The sequence below is a fragment of the Macaca thibetana genome, chromosome 3 (assembly GCF_024542745.1).
Source record: "Macaca thibetana thibetana isolate TM-01 chromosome 3, ASM2454274v1, whole genome shotgun sequence".
NCBI lineage: Eukaryota > Metazoa > Chordata > Mammalia > Primates > Cercopithecidae > Macaca > Macaca thibetana.
The window spans coordinates 61,840,967-61,851,231 of record NC_065580.1 but is presented as its reverse complement, the minus strand read 5'-3'; the positions used below and the strand labels follow the sequence as shown (position 1 = coordinate 61,851,231).

The following is a 10,265-nucleotide window of genomic DNA, read 5'->3' as shown; positions in this document are numbered from 1 at the left end:
CAGAGGAGAGATTTAGCATGTATGAATGTAAGGACGAGGGAAGTGAAGCAAGAGGAACCTCTTGCCATGATCAGACGTGCAGCTGCCTACCTAGTGAGGACTTCAAACTCCACCACACAGCATGCTTGCATTCTCTCCTGGCTCGGGGGAAGAAGTGGCTGTGGTGTTTGGCAATGCTAATTCAATGTCACAACATATAGTTTAGGCTGAGGATAAAGAAGAGACGTTTTTTTGAGTTTGTAGTAAAAATGGTCTCTGCTGCGGAAGGGTTTTCTTTTCTTTCTTTTTTTCTTTAATAACAAGGAGATTTCTTAGTTCATGTATCAAGAAGTCTTGAAGTTGGGTGTTTCCAGAATTGGTAAAAACAGTAGCTCATAGAATTTTGAGGATTCCATGAGCTGCTCATCACAATTCTTTCCTCTTTCTGCTCTGCCATCTTCAGGATATTGGTTGCTCCCCTCATAGTAATAAGATGGCTGTAGCATTTCCAAACATCCAAAAAAAGGGAAGGATTTTAGGAGGTGGAGTCAGGTCAAACATAAAATATATATACATATATACATTGCTTAGAACGTTACACTATTAGAGTATTTCCCTCCCAAAGAGGGATGTTTGAAAAATCTCTGAAGAAGAGGAGGAATTCGTTGGGTCGCCAATTTCCTGTCCACTGTTGGACATGAGATGGAGAGGTTGAGGGACAGGATCTATAGGCAGCTTCTAACAGCGAACTTCACATTGGAAGGGATCTGAACACATGTTGCCAGGGGCTTGAGAATGTTACTGAGCTATTGGGAGTCTTAATGAAGTAAGCTAGATATTAGGTCCATTCATTAATTAGTTCTAGTTTCTCCTCGAAATGAGTAAAAACTAGAAGGCTTCTCCCCACAGTGTTGTGCCCTTCTCTCTCTCTCTCTCTCTTTTTTTTTTTTTTTTTTTTTTTTTTTTTGGCTCTGTTAACATCTAGCCTAAAGTATAGAACTGCCTGGAGGGCAGGGTTAGGAATCTCTTCACTACCCTGATTCTTGATTCCTGGCTCTACCCTGTCTGTCCCTTTTCTTTTACCAGATCTTTCTCTCCCCTAAACGTTTTTTTCTTTGCCTGGACAGGCAGCTTCCTTTGCGTGTATTCAGAGGCAGTGATGACTTGCTGTCCAGGCAGCTCCCTCCTGCAGACAGAATGCTCAGGGTCACTGAACCATTGCTTCTCTTTCGAAAGTACAGCTAGCTGCCACTTTCATGTGGCCTCCAGAGTGTCTCCACTTACACCCCTGTGCTCCCCTGCCACACTGATGGCTCAAGACAAGGCTGGCAAACCCTCCCAGAAACATTTCTGGCCCAGAGAGCCTCTCTCTCTCTCTCCTTCTCTCATGAGGCACAGCCAATCCAAGTGCTCACTTTGAGCCGGTGGGTCAGCCACAGAGCAAAAGAGGGTTTATTTTCAGTCCCCTCTGTCAGGGTCAGAACCAGAGAGCATGCTGAATGCCCCCTGCTTGCTCGGTAAGGGTGACCCGCCTGAGTCAGTGCTCTCAGCTGGCAGTACAGTGCTTGTAGAAGTAGGAGGAAACAGTTCTCACTGGGAAGAAGCAAGGGCAAGAACCCAAGTGCCTCACCCTGAAAAGAGGCCCTCTTCCCTGGAGTCAGGGTGAACTGCAAAGCTTTGGCTGAGACCTGGGATTTGAGATACCACAAACCCTGCTGAACAGAGTGTCTGTTCAGCAAACTAACCTGTATTCCCTACAGCCTAGGGCAGACAATAGTATAGAAGTCTGGGGAAAAAAACAAAACAAAAACAGAACATCAGTGTTTTGAGAACCTTGGACCACTCCTGTCCCTGTAGCTCAGTCATCAAAGCAGAAGCCTGGCTTTGCTCTATTAAGATTGGAAATGTACGCTACCAAACACTCAGTCCACTGTTGAGCGCCAGTGCTGGCAGGGAGGAGGGCCTTTCTTCCTGTGTTAATTGCAGAGAGGCTACAGGGGTTAGCCTGAACTAAAGGCATCTTTGTCTTTTGAGCTATTCACCTCAGTAGAAAAGAATCTAAGGGAAGATCACTGTAGTTTAGTTCTGTTGACCTGTGTGCCTACCCCTTGGAAATGTCTGCTGGTATTTGTAATTCCACAGGTCATCAGAGGCCTGCTTGATAATATATGAATAATAAAAAACAAGTTTCACTTCTTCCTATTGTAATCATGTGCCATTGATCTGATCTGTACCATGACCCTACATCAGGCTGGATGGCACCTCAGGCTGAGGGCCCCAGTGTTTGTGTGGGTGTGGGTGGGGATAGGGGTGGGGGTGTGTCTGCTGAGTAAGGAACACTATTTTCAAGATTCTAAAGCTCAATTCAAGTGACACATTAATGATAAACTCAGATCTGATCAAGAGTCTGGATTTCTAACAGTCCTTGCTTTGGTGGTGTGCTGACAACTTAACCCGGGTGCCTTACATCTTTTCTAATCACAGTGTTTCATATGAGCCTGCCCTCACTCCCTCTGTGGAATCCCTTTGCACCTGAGAGCCTACTGAAGTGGCTTGTAGAAAAAGGGACCTGAGTGGCGGATTAACAGTATCGTGATTTGCAGAATTCCCTTCTGGGATTCATTCTGGAAACTTTTGTTAGGGCTGCTTTTCTTAAGTGCCCACATTTGATGGAGGGTGGAAGTAATTTGAATGTATTTGATTTATAATTTTTGTTTTAGGTTAAAAGATGGTTGTAGCATTTAAAATGGAAAATTTTCTCCTTGGTTTGCTAGTATCTTGAGTGTATTCTCTGTAAGTATAGCTCAAATAGGTCATCATGAAAGGTTAAAAAAGGGAGGTGGCCATGTTATGCTGGTGGTTAAGGCCAGGGCCTCTCCTACCACTGTGCCACTGACTTGCTATGTGACCCTGGGCAAGTCACTTAACTATAATGTGCCTCAGTTTTCCTTCTGTTAAATGGGGATAATAATACTGACCTACCTCAAAGGGCAGTTTTGAGGCGTGACTAATACTGTTTATAAAGCATTTTGGGATCCTTCAGCACAGGAATTCTCAAGACCTGGGTAGTTTTTATAATAACAATGTCCACCATGATCTTGATATGTCCATGTGTCCCAGATGCTGTCATTAGTCTATATGGTTCTCCAAGAGATGGAATGAATCCATTGGAGAAGTGGTGGATAACTAGCCAGAAAAAAATTGAGAATGCATAAACAACACATTGCCATGGAAACATACAGAGGATACTTTTGATTGGGTGGGATTTTTCCCTTTTTATGTAGGATAGTAGTTACTTGTGACAGGAATAATTTTGGAATAATTTATATTAATATCAACTCTGAAGCTAATTGTACTAATCTGAGATTGTGTTTGTTCATAATAAAGGTGAAGTAAATCCAAAAAAGAAAACAAAGTACTAAAATAATACAACAGCAGAAAGAAAACCAGAAAATCCTCATAGATTTGGAAATTAAGTAATAATCTTCTTTAAATACTTGTGTCTCAAAGAAGAAATCGCAGTAGCAATTTAGAAAATATTTTAAAGTGAGTGTAATGAAATGCTTTATTTCAAAACTTTGGGGATATAGCCGACCCCACACTTACAAGAAAATTGATAGAGAAGAAAAAAGACTGAAAAATCAATAAGCTAATTGCATCAATAACTCATTGCATCTCAAGAACAATGAGTGAAAATAGCACCCAGATCTTGGTTTCTAAATTCCATTCCTCATTAAAAGGAACCAGAGATCCCTCTCCTTACAAAAGTGCTTGATTGCCGGTTTGGGACAGGACAAGGTCAATCTGGGATATTCTGTTGTGTCTGAAAGCACAGAAATTCTCTAAAATGAGTGGGATTCAAAAGAGCAGTGTTGTTCTTGAAGAGGTTTATGGGTTATAAACAGTCATAAAAATGTCCTAAGTCATCTGATTGAGAGAGTGACAGAGAGAGAGAGAGAGAGAGAAGCAATAACAGGGAAATAGAAAAGCTTATACAGTTGGCCCTCCATATCTGTGGGTTTCACATGTGTAGATTCAACCAACTACAGATCAAAAAAGTTTCCCAAAGTTCCAAAAGGCAAAACTTGATTTTACTATGAAGTAAATTCACAAATAAAGTGATGTGATGTATTAGGAATTCTAAGTAATCTAGCAATAATTTAAAGTGTATGGGATGATGTGCATAGGTTATATGCAAATACGATGTCATTTTACATAAGGGACTTGAGCATCCTCTGATTGGTTCCTAGAACAAATCCCCCATGTATACCATGGGGATGACTGTGTTTACAAAATATACTGCTTCATAAATATAGAAGAAATCACAGAATGAGAAAATTAATGCATCTTTCAATTCCAATGTAATAACTAATGCAGGCAAGAATCATCAATCAATGGTAAAGTCATTAGGTGAAAAGTTTTTGGAGAACAACATATTTGAAACTCTCAAAATATTAGCCTACAGATGACATCAATTACAAAGCCATAGCTTTTACAATAAAAGAATCACAGTCATCTTCTAAAACAAGTGATCAAATTTAGACTCACCAAAAGTTGGACAACCTGATAAGAGCCTCAAGCTTTGAAGCAATAAAAAGTGCACATCATTGCCTATGACGTATATCCTTGCCAAGAAATTATCTAAGTTGAATCTAATCATGTGAAAAGCACTCAGACAAATCCCGAATAAGGGACATTCTATAAGACAGCCAGCCTGGACTCTTAAATAGAACAGTCAATGTCAGGACAAACAAAGGCAAAGCTACTGTTCTAGATTAAAAGAGACCAAAGAGACAAAAAACCAAATGTAACGTGTAAACTTCACTGGATCCTAGATTTTGGGGAAAAATTTATAAAAGACTTTTCTAGAGATAATTAGAAGAGATTTTATATGGACTATATATTGAATATATAGAATTAACTGTTAATTTTCTTACAAATAAAAATAGTTGTATTTGTTTTCTATTGATGCTATTACAGATCTCCCCAAACTTGGTTTAAAAGAAGAGATTTTATATGGACTATATATTGATTATATAGAATTAACTGTTAATTTTCTTACAGATAAAAATAGTTGTATTTGTTTTCTATTAATGCTATTACAGATCTCCCCAAACTTGGTTTAAAACAACACAAATTTGTTTTATAGTTCTGTACGTTGGAAATTTCACATGGGTCACACTGAGCTAAAATCAAAGTATTGACAGGCTGCCTTACTTTCTAAGGGCTCACAGGAAGAATTCATCTCCTTGCCTCTTTGAGCTTTAAAATGCCACCAACATTATGGCTTTGGGGCTCTCTTTATCCATCTTCTTAGTTAGCAATGTCGCGTCTCTCTAATCATTCTTCCATAGTCACATCTCCCTCTGACCACATCAAGGAGAGGTCTTCTACTTTAAAGGAACCATGTAATTAGATTGGGCCCACCTGGTTTCAGGTTGTCAAGGGTTACTTTTTTCTTGCCCAACCACTTTTTTTTGCCCCATCTCACGGTCCTTAATTTAGTTACATCTGCAAAGTTCCTTTTACCATATAGGGTAACTATTCAGAGGTTCTGGGTATTAGATTGTAAAATCTTTGAGGAAGAAGACAAACCACAAAGGTATTGTGGTTATTTAGAAAATTGTTTTTATTCATAGGACATGCATGTTTAATGATTTAGGAGTAAATCTGCAACTTAAATATGTATGTGTGTGTGCATGTATGTGTGTTATATGTATTAAGCACACACATATACACATACAGATAACCAACTGTAGCAAAATCCTAACAATAGTTGAATCTAGAAAGAGGTTTTATGGTTGTGTTAGTTCTGTTCTTTCAAATTTTCTGTGGGTTTAAAATTTTTCTAAAGAGGAAAGGAGGCATGTTGTTTAACTTCTTTAGTTCCCAGACAATACAGGAAACATGGGCTTTCAAGTGTGTATTGATGGCAGCAGTGGCCCATCTAGAGCGGCCACTACCAAGACACCGGCTGCAACCTGCAACGGGGAGGCGCGGCCAGGGCTATAACACTCCTTGGAGCCAGCAGAAGTCCCGCCACCCACCCCCAACTCCATGGAGCAGGCAGGAGCCCCTCCCTCCCTGGGTGCCCTGGAGCCGCTCTGCCACGGCTTTGGTCCCCTGCGTCTCTGTGCTCTTGGGGGCCCAGGAAGGCCCCCCTGCCTCCTGTAGTCTCAGAAGTCCCTGCTCCCGCTACCTAGCTTCTTCTCGCTGTTGGTGCCCACTCCAATCTCAGGGGTGAGGCCGAGACTGCACACTCCACGGAGCCACCCGGAGCAGGGGACAAGCAGGAAGCCCCGCCCCTTCTGAGCTGGCAGGACAGGAGCTTCCCAGCTGCCCTCTTAGGCACAGGACTCGAGCACCTCTGTAGTCTGCACCTCTGGGGGCCCAGGAAGGACCCCTGTCCCCGCAGGCTCGGGGGTATCCGTTCTCGCTGCCATGCCTCTTCCTGCTTAGGGCACCTGCTCCCGTCTCAGAGTGGGGCGAAGCGTGGACACTGTCACAGCCCGGCCAGGTGTGCCCACACTTAGGGAAATGCTGACACCCTAGCCCCCTGTCACTTTGGCCCCCTCCAGACGTTGGGCACTTGCAGGCATGAAAGGGGAAGCCTAGAGGAAGCTGAGGGTAGTTCTAGAGCTGGCTTGCAGGTGCCCCTTGGTGCCAGCAGCCTGGGTATCAAGAATTGCTGCAGGAGGCAGTCTCCTCGGTGGAAGAGGGCGGGTCCCTGGTGAGGCCCTACCTTCAGGCCAGGGAGGGCTTGAGGCTGGGGGCCATGCTGCCAGTCCTGCAGACAGGAGTGGGAGCTTGTGGTGCCGTTTCCAGGCCCACCCACGGCACCCCATGAGCCAAGCAGCACGCACTTCCTCCCCTCTGAGGCCCATAAAAGTTCCAGTCTCAGCCAGAGCAGAGCAGAGGACGCAGAGATGCTGGAATGACCCGCTGCAGACAGGAGCTACCCTGTCTACTGAGAGCTGCAGACGACATGCCTGCAGAGAGGAGCCACCCACTCCAGTGCCTCCTCTCTGCTGATAGCTGCAGACAACAAGATGACCAGCAACAGAGAGGAGCTGCCCTCTCTGCTGATAGCTGAACACTTGTTGGAACGACCTGCCTACAGAGAGGAGCTACCCTTTCTGGCACGAGCTGAATACTGGTTGGGACACCCAGGCTACAAAGAGGAGCTGCCCCCAGCGGGTCTTCTCTGAGCTGTTCTATTGCTCAATAAATCTCCTGTTTGTCTTGCTCACCCTCTACTTCTTTCTTCCTGGTCGTGAGACAAGAACTCAGGACCCATTGAATGGTGAGGCTAAAAGAGCTGCTGTAACACAAACAGGGCTGAAACATGTCGCTTGCTCACCACGTTGTGGATGAAGAGAAGGAAAGAAGAGCTGTGGACTTTCGGCGAACCCAGACCTGGGAGCTCCCCGAGACAGAGCTGTGACTCGTTTTGGGACCCTGCAGTTCCTGGCCTCTCCATGTTTACAGGCGCCACCGCATTCCCTGGTGCCAGCCAGGGAAGCTGCTTGCACTGCACCTGGTTCAGTCACAGCCTCGCAGTGAGCGGGCACCCGTGCCGGCACCTGGAGCTGCCCACCCCATGGCAGCAGCCCTAGCGTGTCTGACTGTGCAATGCCCGGACCTCACACTCACTCACACACCTTCTCACTGCTCCACGCCTGCCTCGCCCAGGCGTGGGATCCAGGCCAGTACCATGAGCTATGCAGCCTGCCAGGCTGAGTGGGTGGAACGAGCCCAGCTGGCCCGAGCAAAACTCGGGCAAAGGCGCCACCGGCCACAGGTTTCCAGCCAGAAAAGTGACACCCCAAAGATCCCCATAAGAGTATCTCAATAAATTTTAGAGAAATAGAGAAAGCAACTAGAATGAGAACAAAGCTGTAATTGATTTTTTAAAGTAGTCATTTATATTTGCTTACATTTACTGGGAAATGGAGGCATTTGGTAGTTTGTGGTGACACAGTGGCCTTCTTTTTGTCTGTTTAGATAAAATTGTGAAGAGGCCTTGTGTTGCCACACTTTATCTTGGTCTCAGAGTAAACTTGTCTGATGTTGATAATCTGAGGATGTTTACATTCAACAGAATAGCAGCACAGCCTAGCTGTGAGCACCAGGTCAGCTTCTGACAAGAGTCCTTGTTGTGACTGGCACACTGGTTTTAGGACATCAAGGGTTGCTTTTTGCTTTTCCAATTTTGTGTGTGTGTGTGTGTGTGTGTGTGTGTGTTTTAAAGCAAAACTCAAAATATAGTAATCAGTGAGTTATTTTTAAATTCAATAGTAAATGTTAAAGCAGAATATAGTCCTGAAAAATGGTAGCTGAGTCTGGGACAAATATTTTAAGGAAAATAAACATCATTCACACTCATGCATTCATTTGACAAATACATTGAATGTCTAGTAGATATAGAGTTCTATAAGTAGCCCTGAGGGAAATATAGAGATGAGTAAAGGATAGTGATTGTCTTTGAAAAGCATACACTTTGGTCATACATATGATAGATATTTCCAACTTCCACCATTTATTATAAATAAAGAATGACTATCAGCATGTTTATTAACTAATTCTTTGTTTAAAGTTGAATTCTAGGGCTGAGCACAGTGGCCCATGCCTAATCTCCGCACTTTGGGAGGCTGAGGCAGGCAGATCACTTGAGTCCAGGAGTTCAAGACCAGCCTGGGCAACACGGTGAAGCACCATCTCTACAAAAATTTAGCTAGGTATGGTGGTGTGCGCCTGTCGTTCCAGCTATCCAGGAGGCTGAGATGGGAGGATCACCTACGCCCAGGAGGTCGAGACTCTAGTGAGCTGTGAGCCCACCTCTGTACTCCAACCTGGGCAACAGAGTGAGACCCTGTCAAAATAAAAAAATACCGAATTGTAAATAACTGCATGTAGAAACCTAACCTTGAGAACATTGTCAGCGAAGCTTTGAGGAAATTTTTAGCTTCATGTATACATATTGTGAAATTCAAATACTTATTTCCCATAGACTCTTATTAAGGCTGCTATACAGAGTTGCCAGTAGAAATAAATATATAGCTGAATCTAACGGAAGAAGTCAGGGATAAATAAAACATTACTAATAGCTGTTCCCCATAAGTATTACCCAGCCATGTAGGCGTTAGCTATGGTGTGCATTTACACTGATGGATGGATGGTATAAAACCAGAATTGTGCCATGCAATCTTGGAAATTCATGTATCAAATAAATATGTCTTGGTAAATTTTTCCCCATTAAGTCATATCAAGATGTGATGGTTGGAACCACTGTTCTTTTTGCTATTGTCATCAGCCTTTTATATTCAATAAATACGATCCTCCTCTGAAAGGAAATCATTCCCAGGGAAAGCACACCATTTAAATGTATTGTTAACAGAAGTAATTGTTATGCAGAAAAATAGCCATTTGCATCACAAGCACATTCTCATTATTAGTTGCTTCATGGAGGTACAGTTACTGAGTAAATTTTCTATAAGCTCAAAAAATTCCAAGTAACCCTTAATAAGTTAAGAGTTCTTTCTGGTTTATGGTCATTCTGTTTCCAATAGTCAGAGCATTAAACTTCCTGAAGTTCACCTTAATTTAACCTTCATGCCTTTTGTGTATTTTCAAATTGTTTTGTTTTGTTTATACTGTTGAATCTTCAGAGTTTCATATTATTCTAGGTACCTATACTGGTTTCAGTCATCATATTGTTGGGTACTTTCACAGTCCTGCCCTCTTTGTACACTCCTTCCCAGAGAGTGATGATAGGAATGTTAGCTCTTTTATTATTGCCCCATAGGTCCCTGCAGTCTTGTCAATTTTTTAAAAATCTATTTTCTCCCTGTTGTTTCCATTCTGCCGTTGAATCTACTCACTGAGTTTTTATTGCAGTTATTGCATGCTTGAGTTCTGGAATTTCCCTTTGGTTCTTTTTTTTCTTCTTCTATTTTGTTGCCATCATATTCTGTTTCCTTTCAGAGACTTTCTATTTTCATTTGGTTCAAGCATATTTGTAATGCTTGTTAAAACATGTTTTAAGTTTCTGCTTTAAAATCTTGGTCAGATAGTCCTAACATGTTTGTCATCTCGATGTTTGTATGTATTGTTTTTCCCTTTTTATTCAAATTGTGGTTTTCCTTTTTCTTGGAATAGCATAGTATTTTTAATTAAGTCCTGGATATTTTGTGGGTCACATTATGAGACTCTGGATTTTATGTAAATCTTTCATAGCTGGCTTTCTCTGACACTGCTGCAGCAGAGGAAGAGAGGGGTGCCACCTT

General features: G+C 42.7%; 1 pseudogene across 1 annotated transcript; it reads left to right on the top strand.

Annotated features, from left to right (window-relative positions):
• Positions 1–954: 954 nt before the first annotated feature.
• Positions 955–1,779, top strand: LOC126949902 (uncharacterized; annotated as a pseudogene). Its single transcript, XR_007723991.1, has one exon. The product of XR_007723991.1 is annotated as an uncharacterized LOC126949902 (transcript).
• Positions 1,780–10,265: the final 8,486 nt, after the last annotated feature.